The sequence below is a fragment of the Taeniopygia guttata genome, chromosome 8 (assembly GCF_048771995.1).
Source record: "Taeniopygia guttata chromosome 8, bTaeGut7.mat, whole genome shotgun sequence".
Taxonomy (NCBI): domain Eukaryota; kingdom Metazoa; phylum Chordata; class Aves; order Passeriformes; family Estrildidae; genus Taeniopygia; species Taeniopygia guttata.
In genome coordinates this window covers 17,188,729-17,206,980 of record NC_133033.1, presented here as the reverse complement: position 1 = coordinate 17,206,980, position 18,252 = coordinate 17,188,729, and the positions used below count along the sequence as shown (strand labels likewise).

The 18,252-nt window shown below is 38.2% G+C and overlaps 1 long non-coding RNA gene across 1 annotated transcript; it reads left to right on the top strand.

The window, feature by feature from the left end:
• The first annotated feature begins 519 nt into the window (after positions 1-519).
• On the top strand, positions 520-14,526 carry LOC140684589 (uncharacterized). The gene is made up of 2 exons (XR_012057039.1): positions 520-7,670; positions 11,645-14,526. It is a non-coding gene; the product is annotated as an uncharacterized lncRNA (long non-coding RNA).
• Positions 14,527-18,252: the final 3,726 nt, after the last annotated feature.

The following is an 18,252-nucleotide window of genomic DNA, read 5'->3' as shown; positions in this document are numbered from 1 at the left end:
CACATGTTAACCATCTTCAGACATGTTTATCAGCATCAGCAACAGAGATGAGCAGCAGTGTAAATTCATGGGTATTTTTTAACTCTGTTTTTCATGAAGTCACGTAGAATATACAGAAAAAATCAAACATGAAATCAAGCTTCCTGACTCCAAGCTTTTATAACAAAGTTCTAATTATTTCTTATGAGTGCAGTTTATTCACTAAGAATGAATCCTGGTGCTGCTTGCACTTAGGGCTCATCTTTCTCACCAAGAAACTTACCTGATTAAAACTGGAGCAGGAATGTGGACTGGGAGAGGAAGGTGCTAAATGAAAACAGGACAGATCCTTGCTAAACTGGTTAAGTGAGATGACTATCCCTATCTGTATCCCTTTCTGGGTCAGACAAGGAACAGAGACCAATTACTTTAATAACAGGACACAGCAACTGAGAAACTCAGCTTAAAAGCAAACATTTTCTGCCTAATTAGAGAAGGTGCAGCTGAGCGTAATTTCCATTGCTCTCAAATGATCTTGCTTATGTACAATAGCTTAGCAGGTAGGCACTGTTCTCTGTAGGTAGCTATGCTTGGAAAATCTTGAACTGTAACACCCAGAAACTGAACAGAATGCCTCCTATTATGCTCAATCTGCTGGTCAGGTTTGCATTCTAAGCCCAGGTGTTTATGACCTCATCTCACTTGAACCATTCAGCATGAAATTTCTCATGGGAGATGCTGAAGATTTTTGGAAAACATCAGCACATATTATTCACTCACTTTTAAGAATTAAATTAAAGAACCAGACAATATGGTACACCTTCTTGGATAGTAGTAAAGAAATTCTTACACATTATTTGGATTAGAGATTTTTAATGGACAAGGAGAAAGAAATGCTTCCAGCTTTTTCTCATATTTGAGAAAATTCATCCATATTTATCCAAACCACTTTGATAAATCATGGTGTATGCTCAGTCAGCTTGATGAGCTTCATAGCTAAAGGGTCTGTAGGCTGTGCCTGCATGGCACACCCAGGGCTGGCTGAGACAGTCTGGGCAGCCCGGAAATGTGCTTCTGACTTGTCATGTACTTTCACTGTTTTGCCTTCACATCAGTGATTGTCCTGGCGGAGAGCAGGCACAATGGACAAAGACTGGTCCTGAGATGAATGTAAAGAAAAAGGAAAACTGGGTATAGCTGCTAAATAGGTTCCTGGAGTTGATAAGGAATACCATGGTTGATACGGAAATCAGGACCTAGCAGCTCTCTGAGAAGGATTAGGGATTCAAAAAGTGAGTATCATGAAAGCATTAACCTTAGGCTGTAGACAGTGGGTCATTATGCCTCTGTTGAGCCACAGTAACAGACTGAAAGCCAGGACTGGCTAGGCAGAGACACCAGAAACAGAAGTAAAATGAAAGTCTGGGACAGAGGGGGAATGGCTGCCGGAGAGAGGAGGTGGAGGGAGGACTGGTATGCAAGGGACAGCATGCAGGATTTGAGGGATGAGTGGGGCTGTATGTGAATGAAACAGAGAGACAGGAGGAAATGGTGAAAAAAGGAGGCCAAGATTGAAAAAAGTAGGAACCTGAGAGCTAATGGAGGCTAGAACTAGTATAGAGAGGCATAAAAATGTCCAGGGAAGAAGAGTGTAGATAGTGAAAGCTGTGTGGACATAAACAAGCCATAGCACAAGTCCTGAAGGTACTTAAAAAATTAAAACTGTGGGGAATGATCAAAAGAATCTGGGTCTGCCACCACACCCTTTTGCAAGCAGAGTATCACCTTTCCTCTCCTGTCAGCAAATACCCTGTTTTGGCCTGAGAGTGCCCTGGCAGACTCAGGCCTGGCTAACAACCCAAAGCTCCCTGCCAGACTTCTGATCAGCCTGCCAGTTCTGTCACTGCTCCACTGGATCCACTGGCAGGCTTCTGTCCCAGCATCTAGAGAGTCCGATCCTTCTGATGACTTGAGTTAGTTTCTTTATGATGCTCCATGTTTGCTTTTCTTTTTGCTCATCTACAAAACCCCACCTGATCATATATTTACAGCTGGACTTTCTAAATATTCTGTTATAAGTATAATGATGAAAATGCACAAAAGATAAAATAAGCAGTATTTTTTCTAGTACTTTGATGATTATTGAGGTGTTTCATTTCTCAGTCTTCTCACTTGAATTTAACAAATTAATAGCCAAATTAATTAACAAAATTCTTCTGGATATTTCCAATGCATTGAGAAGGTCTATTTTTATTTCAGGATAATGATTATTGAGTAGATTAGCCAGTGGTCTAGAAGAATTGATTGTGCACATCTTACTTGCCTCTATAGTTTTAAATTACTGCTGCAAACCACCATCCCTCCTGTGATTTACCAAACACATGAATCATTCAAGGAATGAGTATAATACCACAAAGTTAATTTGTTCCACTTGCCACAGAAGCATGCAGAGATCTGCACAAAGAGCCCTTTCATTTCCATCAATACACTAGCTAGAGCGCAGCCTGACCCTAGAAAAGTGTTTGCTGAGTTGAACTTGATAATAAACTTTACAGGTGACTCATTTCAAGGTCTGAGAACAAAGCAAGAGAATCAATGTTTCAGGATCACACGGTACATTACCTACCAAGCCAGACAATGCTGGAGGTGTACCTTTGTGGGAAATCAGAATTATGATGTGCCCAGGGGTCTGACTGGTAAATGGCGTGGGTAGTACAAGATGAAAGAGCTTGAACTGGAACAATTTCTGTGTTTCAGGGCTGTTAATGTCCCTCTCTGGTCCAAAGAGCAGACATGCCAGTACATCTGAGTGTTTCAGTACAGAGAACAGACAAGTAACACTGCTATTCAAAACATCCCCTCAAAAAGCCAGGGAAGGGAATTGCTTGAGTTTCAGAGGAATTGAGAAGTGAAAGCTGTGGATCTGTAAGGCTGGGAAAGGATGGTTTGATCTGTAAATTATGTAAATGGAAGGAAGGATGAGCAGCAAAAAGAATAGAATAACCTAGGATAAACCCAAATCAAACAGGATTTAAAAAGGCTGCAGAAATATCTGTGACCTGCAGAGTCAGATCTAGTTCTGAATGAAAACAATGAGAAGTTTTCATTAGTTGGGTGGAGACCACAGAAATGTGGTTTTTATCAACACTAAGATAAAGTAGCAGAATCATTACAAAGACTAGAAGGAAGTCTTTTCTGAAAGCACAAGATGCTTCACTGATAGTTTAGTTCTTGTAAGGACAATTTACATTAATGGAATCGGCTCCAGAGTGTTTGCCAGGGAAAAATAATCGTGTTGAATCCAGAGAGACAGCTCGGACTGTAGGGCCTTAGCGCAGAGGGGGGGCTGGCCGCGCACCTCCCGCTGGATGTCACTCTCGGGCCGCTCGCACCGCGCTCGCCGCCGCAGCGCCTCGCACCCTCACGGCGAACCCGGCCCGAGAGCATCGCTTCCGACGGGCTCCGCTAGGAGGCTTCAGCGCCGTTTGTTGTTGCTTTCAGTCTGGGATTTTGCAAGCAGTGGGTCTACTTCACCCTAAACAGGGTAAAGGATTGGCCTGAGGGCAAAAGCACAGGAGCTGCAGAGCAGCGCTGAGAGACAGGAACTCAGCCTTGGACCTGGTGCAATTTTTGACATTAATTTTCTTTAGATGGAGAAAATTCCTAACCAGAGTGATACGGTCTAACTACATTTTCTGGCCTTTAACAAAGATGGACTGTGAAAGCAAGTAGTTGTATTACTGTTATTTTTCACACAGAGCCTTCTCCACAAGTCCTAGCGCCTGGAAGAGCTTTCCTGAACCAGTGCTTTTCACTGGTTCCTCTAGTGGAAACGTCAGCCTAATTTCATGGATTTATTGCATCTGGATGTTTATTGTGCAGAGGTTTGACAGCATGTACAATTATCTCTGTGTTAATTAGTTGTCTTTTTAAAACAAAGCCTGCCAATGTTTAGTGAGGCTTGGGTAGCACCATATATTATTCTTCTTTTTCTTCCTCAAAATAAGGTTTTATTTAGGGAAGGCATTAGACCATCTAGTTTATTCAAAGGTAATGCTCCCAACAACAGCACAGGCAGCCAGCACAGAATCTACTCAAGTTAATAGTCATTTGTAGATTTCATCATATTCACCACACAGTGTGGCAAATTACTGCAATTACTTTGCATGGGAATAATCATTATTTTAGTCAGGAGTTCCAGGGAAAGGGTCTTCATGGATAATAATGTGCTTTTGCTTAAATTTTATACAACTAGACAGGATCCAAAAAGTTCCATTGCAATGCATGTTTAAAAGACTTAAATATCTTCATTGCCTGAAAAGGGAATACTGAACACCCTGCTTTGCACAGCCTGTTGAGAGCAGGAGGAAAGGTGATTATCTATTTACTTAGTGCCAATAGGCTCTCTTGTCAAAGAATCATTGATCTGCTCTCCAAACACTGATGTTTGAGCAGCGCATCTATAAAATCTATAGAAGTATGTGGCCAGTCATCTTGAGTCAGATAATGGCCCACAGATGTCTGTTATTTATCTGACCTACTCTTTATACTACCTTTGGTTTACCTTCATTTTTTTACAGAGACTTCTCATAAATTACCTGCTCAATTTATGTTTTGTCTTAATGAGTCATGAGGAGAAAAATCAACAGCAAGTGTGTTACAGGGACATCTACATTTACAAATGGAATGCAGTCATGGACCCAGCAGCCACTGGTGGTGTTACAGACTGCAATGGCATGACTTGAGTAAACAGTTTATTCATCTCCATTAAAGTTACATTGAATCACTCAGAGGAGTAGCTCTAACCCATAGAAATTCTGCAGTCATTATTAGAAGCACACCTACTTATAGGGTAAGAGTGCAATAGCGGAAATATTTGCTAAGAAATGTGGTCAAGTTCTGAAAAACCTTATTAAATGTGAAATAGCTAGAGAAATAATTCCTACTCTATTAAGAATTCTTGGAATCTTACATTACAAACAACTTTTTTCAGAGAGAGGAATCCTGAAATCTAAAGTCCTTTCCACGATAGTCACATTTTTCCCATTATCTGAAAAGATATAGCATATTGTTACATGTGTATGTATCATACTTTCTTACAAAATTTTATCCTGCACAAGTGCATGAAGTTCAGCTAGGCAGAGCAGCTGGATTCTAAAATCAGAAACATGGAGCTCCATGTCATTGGCCAGCCCTACTCTGCTTTCATCCATTGCCTGCTGGTACTTCCAGTATCAATATATAGGTTAATACAATATGTAATCACTTTGTGACAATGTTTCCATCGATCATTTAAAGTGAAAGAAGAAACAGTTTTCCTTTAATAGTAGGAAGATCAATATTAACTAATCTTGTAGCATTGTCACTAGAGTTAACCTTTTTCCATTACTAAGATTAAAGAACTGCATTTGAGAATTCAAGTAACAATTCTGCTTCTGCAATAACAACTCATCACTCTGTTCATAATGCTTGTTATAAGCAATCTTATTGTGTAAAATCTTTTTTTGGTGTTACGTAAAATGAGATACAGTTTTACACTGAGACCTATGTAAAGCAAAATGTACATAAATGATATTGCTGCAGTTTTGATTTATTTTAATCTTTGTACATAAACCAAGGGCTGTTACTCATCTATATTGTGATTAAACCATAGAACGTCACTATTCCTAGTCTGTCACATTATGGGTAAAATCGTGGGATAGCTGCTGTGCTTTGATAGCATTCATGCAGTAAAAAAGAGTTAGCATTCTACTAGCTGTTCCCAACATTTGTCCTGTTAACTGTGTACCATTACAGTGGAGAAAACTATTAGGCAATGTTTGATACAAAACACTCACTAGAAGGTAAAAATGTCTTTGAGCAGCTATTTGAGGAAGCAACATTTTGCAGAAATCATTGCGTGCTTAAAAATGGAAAGAGATTTTGAAAAAAGGATGTTGATCCTCTTTCTAGTGACTAAAATTTGAAGTTGTCAACTGACATGAGCAATGGCAGTATAACAATTTCCTGTCCACGTAACATATTTGCACAACATAATGTTGCTGATAACACTAACTAGGAAAGTGCATAACCCAAAGGATGTGGATGTGTCTGGGAATTCCCATGGCCCTTCCTGTGTACCAATAAAGGAATAAGACAAAACAAACATCTATGGGCTAATCATGCAAACTCTTATTCATAGAGTTTGCTTCTCTTCACCTTGTTAACGTGAACTTTACGCTTCAGTTTCCCTGTTTAGAGTCAATTAAAAGTAATCCAGCTTTCTGTCAACACTTGGCTCAGAAAATAAATGTCATATAAAAAACTATTTAGAAACTGATTGCTTTGGGTATGTAACTGTTCTAGGAAAGTTAGAGGCAAAAGGTGATTCTGGTCTCTTTTCGGCTTCTCTTTGAACCCATAGAAACCCATGGATTGTAGTGGTCTGGCTGGCATGGCTCAAAATGGACTATTTGAAAGCTCACCAGGACACACCAGAAACCTGCACTCACACTAGGCCCCATATGATCACTCATTTGTAGAAATTTGGTTGCTCATTCTTTCAGACAGAATTGACATAAGGTTGGGGTTAAATGTAGGGATATGTCCTTTAGATAGTTCTCCCTTTCTTCTGTGCCCGACTTTCTGCTGTCCGGCAAGTATTTTCAGCCCTCCCTGCCTCAGTCCTGCCTCTTACTTGGTAAACTGGCAGCAGCTGTCTTTATCTAATCTCCTAAAGCACCCTCCAATCTATGTATAAAAGCATGCTGGCTTTGCCACACATGGTTTTGTTTATTGTATTAATCTGATTGTGGTCTGCTGTGCATCACACTCAGTGTAAGGAGAAAAATACATATATTGCATATAAGTTGTAACTTTGATAGTACTCATGTAACAAGACTATTAAGATTTTAAAACTAGTGTCCAGTGTATATTTCCACCTGATTTATTTTTTAAAAATCAAATATTCCATTTTTACTGGGGTAGTAGTCACCAAAACCAAAGTATTTTTATTTTTGATAATGTAATCTTAATAAAAACATTCAACTGCGATATGTTTCCCTCAGGAACCAGCTATCTGCAAAAAATGTCAACATCCACATCATCAGGAGTCACAGCTGGATCCAGATTTCCTTGAATTATTTTGAAAATCAGCAATAAACACAATAGTTTTTAATGCCATCTTTCCATAGAACAATGCAATTTCCATTCTCACTGGTCCCAGAGAAGTATATATTCAATGTGTGTCTGATACTTTAAAAAGAGAAAAAGGCATAATCCACAGAAATTTAGCATGTGTGGTCTGCATTACTTATCACTCTTCTAAGAGGGTTATGAAACAAATACTGGGGGCCAAAGTAAATAGTATTTCAGCCATCGTATAACAGCACATGCCATGGAGGTAGCCCGTTAAACAGATCTGTTGGAAGTAGCTGTAAGTTTTCTTATCCATATTAACAAGCTGTATTCTGTGTTTCAGTTTGTGTTGCTGTGGATTGCTGTAAAACCTGTAATTAAAACTGGAAGTATAAGGATACTTAATTTCCAAACATGGCGTTGTGTTCCTTTATATTGTATTTTAAAAACTCTTCTGCAAATCTGTTTGTAAACCAAGCCACTAGTCACATCTTTCATGTTGCAACTTGCTTTTCAGGCTTTTCCATGAGAACCCAATGCTGGTATTTCATTATTCTACATCAATTTGGATTTTTGTAAGTATCTGTAACTTTGGTAACTGGAAGGAAGTTCCTCCTTGCTCATTTCAAGTTTGTTGCAAGTTATTAACATTTAGAAATCCCCATGTGTAAATCTCACTTCCTGCCTACTAGGGATCAGTGACGTAGCTTTTTAATAGTGGCTAAAGAGGCTAATCTTTTATGCAGTTGTCCATTTTTCTTTAGATTCCATCTCTGTATATCATGTGGCAAAGAGTGCTAGGTGTAGTACAGAAAATTTAGTGAGACAGAGAAAACGAAACAACCGATGTCTCAAAAGTTCCATGGTCAGAAGCAAAAGCTCCTGCAACAAAAAAGTTAAGGAGGGAGAGAGAGGAGAGATGTGCCTCAGGACAATGATATTAAGTGCATGAGCCATCAGGGAGAAAACAGACTTTAGAAGTGTAGAAAGCAAAGTTTCAATTTCCTGTGATTTTTCTTTGTTCTTACTTACAAGTAAGAATGAATATTATAGACAGAATGAATTCAGAAATCACATGAGTCTCACTCCTAGTCATTATTTCAGTGGCAAAGTATAGAAATGGGCTAATCCTCCCTGTCTATTAAAAAGCATTCAGAAGGATTAGGAAATATTAAACAATGGAACAGGAAGGTTTGGGGACAAAACTAAAAGCAGGTATTGAATATGATTCTCATCTGTCATTTCTCATTGTGATAAAGGAGAAAGGGAGATGTAGAAGAACATACTCTGGTTGCTAATATTTGCTGTCCTTCCTGATGTCTCAACAAATTAATTCTGCAGCTGTCACAACCTCATGCCTGGACCTCTCCACGGATGGAGAGAGTCAGTATCCCTATTTCTGTGGTTTGTGCCTATTTATTAATGGATTTTGAATTAGCCATGCTGTTAGTTACTGATGCCATGTGGGCTTTGATGTTCCCAGAGCACAGAACACACAATAACAGCTGCTGAGATACTCACTCTGTTAGAGTAGTTACTCCATGTACATTTTCCTCCTAAAATGAAACCTATTGAAAACAATTCCTATGACTGATTCAGCTCTTTCTTCTATTTACAAAATGACACTGGCTAATTTATATTTTAATTTTTATGTTGTCTTTTTCAACTAATAATTTTTTTTAACTTTCTCCCCTTCACTGATGACCAGGTCTAATAGTTAAAAACTATATTGAACCTAATAATTGATGCCTAGATTTATTTTGACTCAGGCCTACCCACTCACCAGCATCTTTTCCAGGGATATATAGGCCAGTTTACAAGCATGCTGGGAGCATACATTTAACCTGAAAGTAATGCCTCTGTGAGGATACAGGTGACCAGATATTTAGAGTTACAGGGCATTCCTGAAAGCAAACATGACAAACCAGTTGGTTACCAGCTGGCTACATGGCCACATATACCTTGTACAGTTCTCTAAACTGAAATGTGAACTGTTAGATATCAATATTGTGAACCTTCAGCATGAATGTGAACAGCTAAAGAGCAGTAAGGAGGAGTGGATATATGAGCAGACAATGCAAAATTATCCATCTGTACTTTGATTCACAGAAATGAGTGGCCCAGGCACAATGAAAGATGGGCAGAGTCATCACTTGTTTTCATTCTGAAAGGAAGCAATATAAGGAAGACAGAAAACAGGATATTTAACACCTTCTTTTTTTGTCTCTAATATACTCCTTCTGTTGTTTATTTATTTTTTAGTTCATTACACTAATATTGAAAAACAGAAAATAAATTAAAAGTAGATAAAGAGATAGAGATTGACTCACTCTGATTCACAGCCCCATCAAATGGGGCTTGCAGAGTTCAGGTGGTCTAAATTGGAGTAGCCCTGTACTTACAGCTTATTGGACAGACAGATGGAACTGCCGGGCTTGAAGTTTTATAAAAATTAGAATTGATTAAGGCCTGTTGTAATAAGAGTTGAAGTGGACAAATATAAGGAGTAAAGTATTAAAAATAAATCTTGTGTGTATGCCTGTACTTCCAGTTCAACCCTAGGCAGGCAGTAATCAGCCTGTTACTCAGAGGCATTGCTGCAGGTCAGCAAGACAACAAAATTCAAAATGCAAAATTACTGCAAGAAGATTATCCCTTTGTCCACCTCATACGTACATAGCAGCATGTGCAGTTAACAGAGTTGTCAGTGCTTCCTAGCAGACACAGACTGCTCACAGGCTCCTACAGGTTCAAAAGTCATGTTATGTCTATATTCCTTGTATTTTTCATTAATATGTGTAGAACAGCTAAGCTGTAATACTGTAAAGCAATAAATAACAGTGTGCTTACCCAAACAATTAGAATTTATTTATCTTCCCTTGAAATACCAAATAGTAGTGGGTTGCATCATGACTTTTCCCCATTGCAGTCAAGCAACCAGCTTACCAGAAAAGGCAGCCAAAACCAACCTAGACTAAATAGTGTGTTCATCCCTGCAGTGGTGGGGCACAGCACAAGACCAACGTTTGCTGTGCTGAAAGAGTCCTTATAAGACAGAGAAGAGACCCCAGAATATATTCCTGGACCTGACTTTTTCTCTGGAAGGGAACAGAAAGATTCATCATGATCCAGCTCCTCCAAGCCATCATGTTTTGAAAATGTAGCATCTGGTCCAAAATCTAGTAACTCTGGGTAATCTAACTGAGCATACATTTCTCAAACTGTATAAAATGTATTTGCTGTGCTAATTGTTCTGTTCTAAAGCTTTAAGAGGGTGCCAGACATGAACAGTTGAATGTGGGTAAGTGTTGACCAAGGTGATCTGATCAAGGATTTGGTACTTTTGCAGAACATCTCTTTAGTATTAGAAATGTTACTCTGTCATTACACTGTGGATCATTTATGGTCCATAGAGTTGGCCTACTGATCTTTTTCTTTCCTATTATAATATTTGCTGTTACGGTGCTATTCCATTCCCAGAATTGTCAGTAATCATCTTTCTCTGTCAATTAGCTGTTGACTGATATAGAAAACAGTGTAAAAATTTCTGAAGTCAGTGGGGCTGAAAGTCTGTAAACAATGCAGGAAGGAGCTATGCAGTGTCTTTGCATTACAAAATATTTACTTCACAATCATCTCTAAAGTGTATACTTCAGGGACTAGCTGCTCCAAACAGTCTTCCCTGACGATGGCTTAAAATCAACATAAAGTAAACCCATAAAAGTGGAAACAAGAGACATCATTAACTCTCCTTCATTTATACTACAGAGTCCAGCCTTTTTCAATTTAATGAAAGTTTTTATTCCTCTGGGGAGACTATGACTGCCAAAAATAACAATTTGATGAATGATTAGTAGCAGTAAATACAAAATGTTTATATCACATAATGTATATGAAAAAGTTGTAGCAATACTGAGTCATTGACTTGACTAAAACCAGACATAGATGTCTCAGATGGGCAGGTGGTGCTAACACAAGGCCTGCCCTCTTTCAGACACACACTAAGGATGACAACAACCATTATCTGCTTTGCCATTTGCAGGACATTGCTGTCTGAACACAGTATGAGAAGCGAGGCTTGAGGAAGCATATGTAAATAATGCTGGCTTCTGAAAGGTTGTATTTATCTCACAAAGGCAAACTGTCTTTCCAAACTAATAACACATGTTTATAACCAGTCCTGATGGCACTCAGTTCACTGCAGATGCTGCAGATTCATCCCTGGCATCAGAGCCAGTCCTGTTTTCTGCAGGATGCAACTGATGAAACTTGCAAAGGATGATGCCCTTTGAAATCTTTGTGCTGCATTTTAAGAAGTTTTTTTGTACTGAAATGTTTTACTAGACAACACAGGAAATGGGGACATGAAAACTCCTCAAACTTCATCTCCCTGAAATTATATTGAAAGAAATAGTGATCATACTGAATAAATTTGAAACGTAAGCAATTGGATATTAATGTTTTAGAATCATGAATATTTCAATGTGGGAATTTTTTCTGATGGTGTCAAAATGCAGTACTTTGTCATTCCGGTTCTTATTTTTTCCAGAACTCTATGAGAATGTCAATATTCCACTGTGATGAAAATATATTTCAATGATAGAGTTCTCCATTCTGATTCTTGTATTACTGGGTGAGTAGACATGGATCTACATTGTTTAAGTATGTCTGAAGCCCAAGTATTATAAGAGTTAAACATTCATTAAATACTTTTCTTAATAAGAAAATGTTCTCAATGCACTAATGAAACACTATAAGTAAAATTGAAATTTTCTCTCCAGGCATGTTTTTGTAAAATAAAGATATATTCTCTGCTCTCTCTCAAAGTCTGTATAGTCTAAGACTTAACTGAAACTGCCAACTGAATCTTAGAGTTTGAAGGAGATGGTGGATTTGCATCTGATATTGAAGATTCTAAATGTAGCTATTTATTAAGACGGATACAGACACCACTGGAACTGCACTTCAGACCCTAATAATTGATTTGGCAATCCTAATTTTAAATACGTAATTTAAAGTAATATAGGGACATATCAAAACAAGATGAGATCCTACTGCCAGAAATAAAGATGTTTTTTGTTTTCTTCTGATGACCAAAATATATGTGGTCTGATAGCATATGAGAACTCTCTTAGTTAGGATGTCAAATCTGAAACTTGAAAGGACTTCATTCTTCACACTTTCACTTACTTAAGCATACAGGAAAAAAAAGGAAAGAAAATAAGGAAAAAATGTGTTAAATTTACTTAATGACATAATGATAGAACGAACTTCAGAAAGATTAGTCCTCTTGGAGCTTAAGAATTTTTGTAGCTTAGGAATAATGATAATCACAATTCTCAGTGTGATTCAGTCTAAGTCTAAGAAAATCAGGCTATAAAAAGTAAAATTTGGAAAACATTTACTTATATGAAGCTAGCTACAGAAGCTATAGAGAGCGAGTCACAGCAGGTCAGTGCAGAGATCTGCCATCCCAGGAACCATCTGAGCACTGCAATACTTGAAATCTCCTGCATTTCATTTCACGCCTATCTGACAGATTAACCTATTTCTACACTCAGTAAAGCATAAACTCAGTGTTCATCTTAAGAGAATAAACCACAAATTACCATGGTTTAGACAGTATCTGTGTTGAGTTTTTTTATGTGCCACCAAGCATAGTGAAATAGGACAGTGAGACTGAGCTCACAGTTTGTGGAAAGGGAGACAGACAGAGACACGGAATCTGGAGTGCTGGTAGGAGTGTGGTACAAGTGTGGGTGCAGCACAGAGCTTTGAGGCCCCAGGCTGAGAGAGGCAGTAGGACAGGCAGGGCAGCATGCAGGAGCTGTGACCTCGTGCTGTTTTGGAAGCAGAGTGAGTATGGTAGGGTAAAGCTTAGGGGCTGGGAGGATGATTTGAACCAGATGTGGTGAGAAGCCAGCTGGCAGGGCAGGGTTCCAGGGGCCAGGCAGGGACGAAGGAATGAGACCTGGGGCAAGGGAGGAACATGGGAATGAACCTTGAGCATAATAAGGAGGTGCAGCTCATAGCACCACCTCAGATGTGGGGAAGGCATGGAGGTGTGGGGCTTGGGGCTGAGGAGAACCACCGGGATGGGCCAGAATTCCAGCGAGTCCCTGGCAGGGCTACAGAGAAGCCATTCCCCAGCAGCACTCCTGCAGCACAGGCGCTGGCTGAGCTCGGGGACGGCTGCCAGGCCCAGCAATGCCAATGGCCAGGGCGTGGTGAGAACATGGAACAGCACAGCTGAGAGGCTACGGAATGTCGAAATGCCCAGACCTTGGTTCTGTGCCCACACAGTGATACAGAGGAAGGAGAAAGCAAGAACTCACCCAGAGCAAGCAGTAACATGCTCTGTCCCATGATCCTCCCTGGAAACACTTGGCAAAACATGGGTTGCTGTCTACAGTGATTTGTGTCAAGAGGCAACAACATGTCTGAGGGTCCAAAAACTGTCTTCAGTGCACCACGGAGCAAAGCAGGAGACTGCAGCCTGATAATATTTTTTTTTGTGGAAAAGTTGATTGAGCAACTTGTCATTCTTTCTTTTTCCCCTTTTCCATCTACTTAGCTGAAGGGCTGCTTTTAATAGCTCATCTGCCATGGGACAAATTACATTTCTAAATTATTTTCAACTACAGAAATTAAAGAGTTCACAGCATCATTATTGTTGCTTTTATTACTATTATGCCTTTTCTTTCTCCAAAATATATCCTTTCCCTACGTTAAAAAATAAACATGAATTATATACTCCTTATGACAAGCTGAAATTTAGCATCTAAAACCTTCAGAGAAATGAAAGAGTTGACTCCAACATATGAAACTTGCTGAGTAATGCTATCCCTTAAAATATTCTACTTCGACTCATGCAAACCACATCCTTTATAAACAGACCTTACTACTCCATGTTGCATAATGTCTGTGGCAGTTGTGCTCATTATCAGCTTTATTAGCTCTTAATAACTACTAAAATATTTTCCAGTTATTTTGCTTGTTATGTCTATGGTTATACTAAATGCTGTGTCAGAAATTGCTACAAATAGGACTATTACATTCCTTAGCACTGAGCAGTAATCCTTCTTTAGAAAGAAAAGGTAATTCCTAACTGAGCTTTTTCCCTTGGGTGGTGCATGCATATTTACACATACACTTACAGATGTGGCAAGTATATGTATACATAGATATAGATATAGATAATATAGATATACATATATCTAAATACATATACACACTGCTCTATACATGACCCAAAATATGATATTTCTGAATGTTACAGTTCATATGTCCTATAATGTGCATATAACATCTTACACATAAAGGATTGCAGAGCCAAACAGCATTAAAGACACATTTTAGAGTTTAATGCCTATAGGTAGGAAGACAAAAATAAATACCAAAATAATTAATTTTGTGTCACGAAAAATAAAACTTTATGCAGAAAAATAACAGTGAAATCAAAAGGGAGAAGCTGCTCTCTATCTTACTAAAAACATACCATTTCTTAGTTCTGCATTCCTTGTGAATCTTAGATTCCTATCCAAGTTGATAAAGCACAGCAAAGTGAAAGTTGGGATTTAAAAAGACCATTCATACAGATTTGTGAATGAATATTGACATGACCACATAATTTATTTTAGAAAACTAGAACAGAGAGATGATAGCATGTTTACCTCAGAAGTAGATCTTACTGCAACAAAAAGAATTTGTACAATCAGTGATCTTCCAGGTCTTATTTCCTAGTGTTGGTTAAACAGTTTAAAGACTAAAGATGTCCAGAAACACAGTAAGATGTGGAGGCTATGCGTCATATACTATCTAGCACATAACTTCTAAACATACTGGAATGGGTTTATAAAAATATGAATGCAATTTTCTAACATTTATCAAAAAATGTAGTGAAATCTCAAGTCTTAGAATATGAAACAGCAGCTAAATCTGGGATGTATTCAGCTGTGAAAATAAGAGAACACAGTTTTTTATGTTATAGAGGACCTTTTAAAGTCATATAACATTTAGCCATTGTCTCTTATGCAAGAGAAACTCTTTCTAATCTCCTCATCAACATATATTTGTTGATTTCAATCCTTTGCCAAAGGCTGTTCTCCAGTGACCCAGAAGTTTTGCTTATTATGCACATGACTTTATGCCATTTGCTTTGATGTGTCACTACATTCAATCAAACAGGATTTCTATTTCATGGGACATTTTACACAACTGTGAGAAAAGATCATGTCTCTCACAGCAACTTTTGAGCTGAGCTAATATGGAAATGAATATGACTTATCCTTACAGCAATATAAAGATGTATGTGTTTGTACATGTAAACAAAAGCAGAGCTGACAGATAAAGTTTGCAGGTGTCTTTGACCAAGGCACTTAGCTCCCCATCACCCAGTTTCCTTATCTGAGAATGAAAGACGGTACCACCTAGACTTCTAGCTGCTTTTGATAGTGTTTTTCAATTGAAAAAAAAGATAGTGTTGTTAGTATAATACTTTGGTTTCCTTTCTCCAAAATACCTCGAAATCTAAGAGCAAATATAATCACATGCTCCTTATTAGTGGTCTGGTAGTGGATAAAGAATACTGAATACCCTTACATCTATCATTTCCTACTGTACACTACTGCAGGGAGGAAGTCCTTTATGGAACATTATCAGTAATCACTACAGCACTGAACTACCTGAAGATCATTAGTTTGAGTTCAGAGGCAGGGACAGCTAAAAACTTTAAACTTGAGGATGGTTTTAAATGCAGAGTAGGTATTTAATGGGATCTTTAAACTCTTGGAAACTACCAAGATTTTGAAATCCTGATGATCACTTTGTGAAAAGTGATTATTTCCCCAAAGCATTTCTGACAGTCATATTTACTTTTACTTGCAATAGAAATAACACAAGCAAAGTATTTCTCAAAGAAATTAAATGCCTTGGATTTTGATGCTGGTCAGAAGTCCTAAGTTTCTGGTATAGGCTCTTAAATCCTTTTTGTAGCATATGCAAGTATGGTATGAGATAGTACAACTAACATGATACCAATATGGATTAGTTTTGCACAGCCATGGCCTTTTAAAATTGAGATTGCAATATTTCAAGTACTCTTTCCTAAGCTATTGAATTTTTAAACAATGTGTTTTAGTAATGATGGTGTAAGATATGTCTGTTTGCCTGATGATGCAAAACATAAAGAATGCATGGCGTTTATTCTCTTTGTTCATTTCTGAGCATTATTTCAGGTAGTGCTTGAGATTATCTACATGCTAGACATTTTGGAGCCTGACTACTTACAGGATATCTGTCTTTATGCAGTATTGTGATAACTGGAATCATCCAGCACATTTTGCCAATGAAAATGTCATCAGTACAGAGAACTCTCAGCTTGGAGGTTTCTTTTGAAAAGGTCTAGTCTTGTTGGCTTTGAAGGCATGAATCTGTTTTTGTGGCCTTTTTGCAAAGGGTTTGTTGGTGGGAATTATGTTGACTTCTCCTGAAGTGGCATCTGTTATTTATAAACAGTTATCCACATATTCAGACTACATTTTGACAGTTTTGCTTATATAGTGGTTTAAACATGAGTGAGTCTTTATAAACAAACTGTGTATCCAGACTCCCTGAACACAAGCACAGCTATGAATGCTCAGCCCATGCCCACACCTTGCAGCATTGTCAGCTGCCAGCCAGGGTGCTATGCTGTTCCACAATTTAATCTTTCACACACAAGTTCCTGACCAGAAGGAAATGTTACCAAATCTGTCATAAGCAACGCAGGTACCTAGAGCACATCAGACCCTGGCTTGCCTGGACCTGGGACTTGCATTTCCTTTGGCATAATAAAAGTAGGCTATACACCAAAGCAAGGTTAGAGAGTTGTTTTATACCTGTTCCCAAATAAATAAATAAGAGATCTTTCTGTATAAATACATCACAACTTTTACAATAGACTTTGTTTTGAAATTTGTAATTTCCAAATACTCTGGAACAATCAGAAACTCAGTATTTAATGTCTTCCTGTAGGGTCTTGGAACAGACTGTTGGAGTGGGAGACTTCTGGCAGAGTTCTGAGTACACAGGAATCACACATTGAGAGCAAAGTTCCTATGAGTTTGGAAGGATTTTCAGCCATATATTTGACTTTTAAAAACATCTGTCTTCATTCATTTCCAGCATGTTTATTTAATTTGAGACAGATGTCTCTCATTAGCCTGTTGGTGGGGCTTGGCTCCCTGAGGCAGTGTCATGCTCTCCACTGCTTGCTGTTGCTTTTTGAGTTTCTGGAAAAAGAGCTTTCAGAGTTCCTCATAACAGGGCAAAAGCCACACTATTTTTTTCTGCAGTAGAGTTTATAAGTCCACTTACCTATTTACAAGTCTCTATTTGGATGACACTTTTTAAGAAATTGAAAAATATGTCACTGGATCCCAAACCCCTCCTTTTTCAGAAGTTTCTGCTAGTGCACTTTCTCCTCATTACTTATCTGGTTTCTTTTTGCAATAAAGCTGCAAAAGATCAGTACATTCCTGGTACCAACTGGGTCTACCTAACTGTGCTTGGACTAGCTGGGTTTCTAAGGAACTAACAAGCTGAAGTGCTGGCCCTATAGCCAGCAGAAGAAGGGATCAAATTGCTTTGTTCAGCTTTCTTTTTTTCCCAAACACTTACTGCATTAAGGGAATATTAGGGGAAACACATTCTGCCATAATAATTTGTCTGTAATTAAGCTTTTGCTTTCACCAGTGTGGGAAAAGAAACTTTCATCTGGCTTCAGTGCTGGCCCCTCAAGTCTGATGCAAGGGAGTCATTAGAGTTACTTTTTTTTTTTTTAAACCGGAATTCTGTGTGCTAGAGGATAGGAAAAAAATTTAATTAAATATCTCATTTGTGGATTAAAATCTATGCCAAGAAAATGACCGGGAAGTTATTAAACTAAAATTCATATTTACAGAAAAAAAAAATCTCTTTGTATCAAAAAATACCTGGTGTTTGCTTTCTGGTAGTTGTACACTTTCAATCCACAAACTAGCCAGATTATTTTCAGACATTAAAATACTATTATTTTTTTAAATTCAGAATCTTTCATTACATCACTCAGTTCTCAAATGCTTTTTATTTCTCTGCTCCATTAATCTGGAAAAGATTGATACAAAAGTGGGAGGCTAT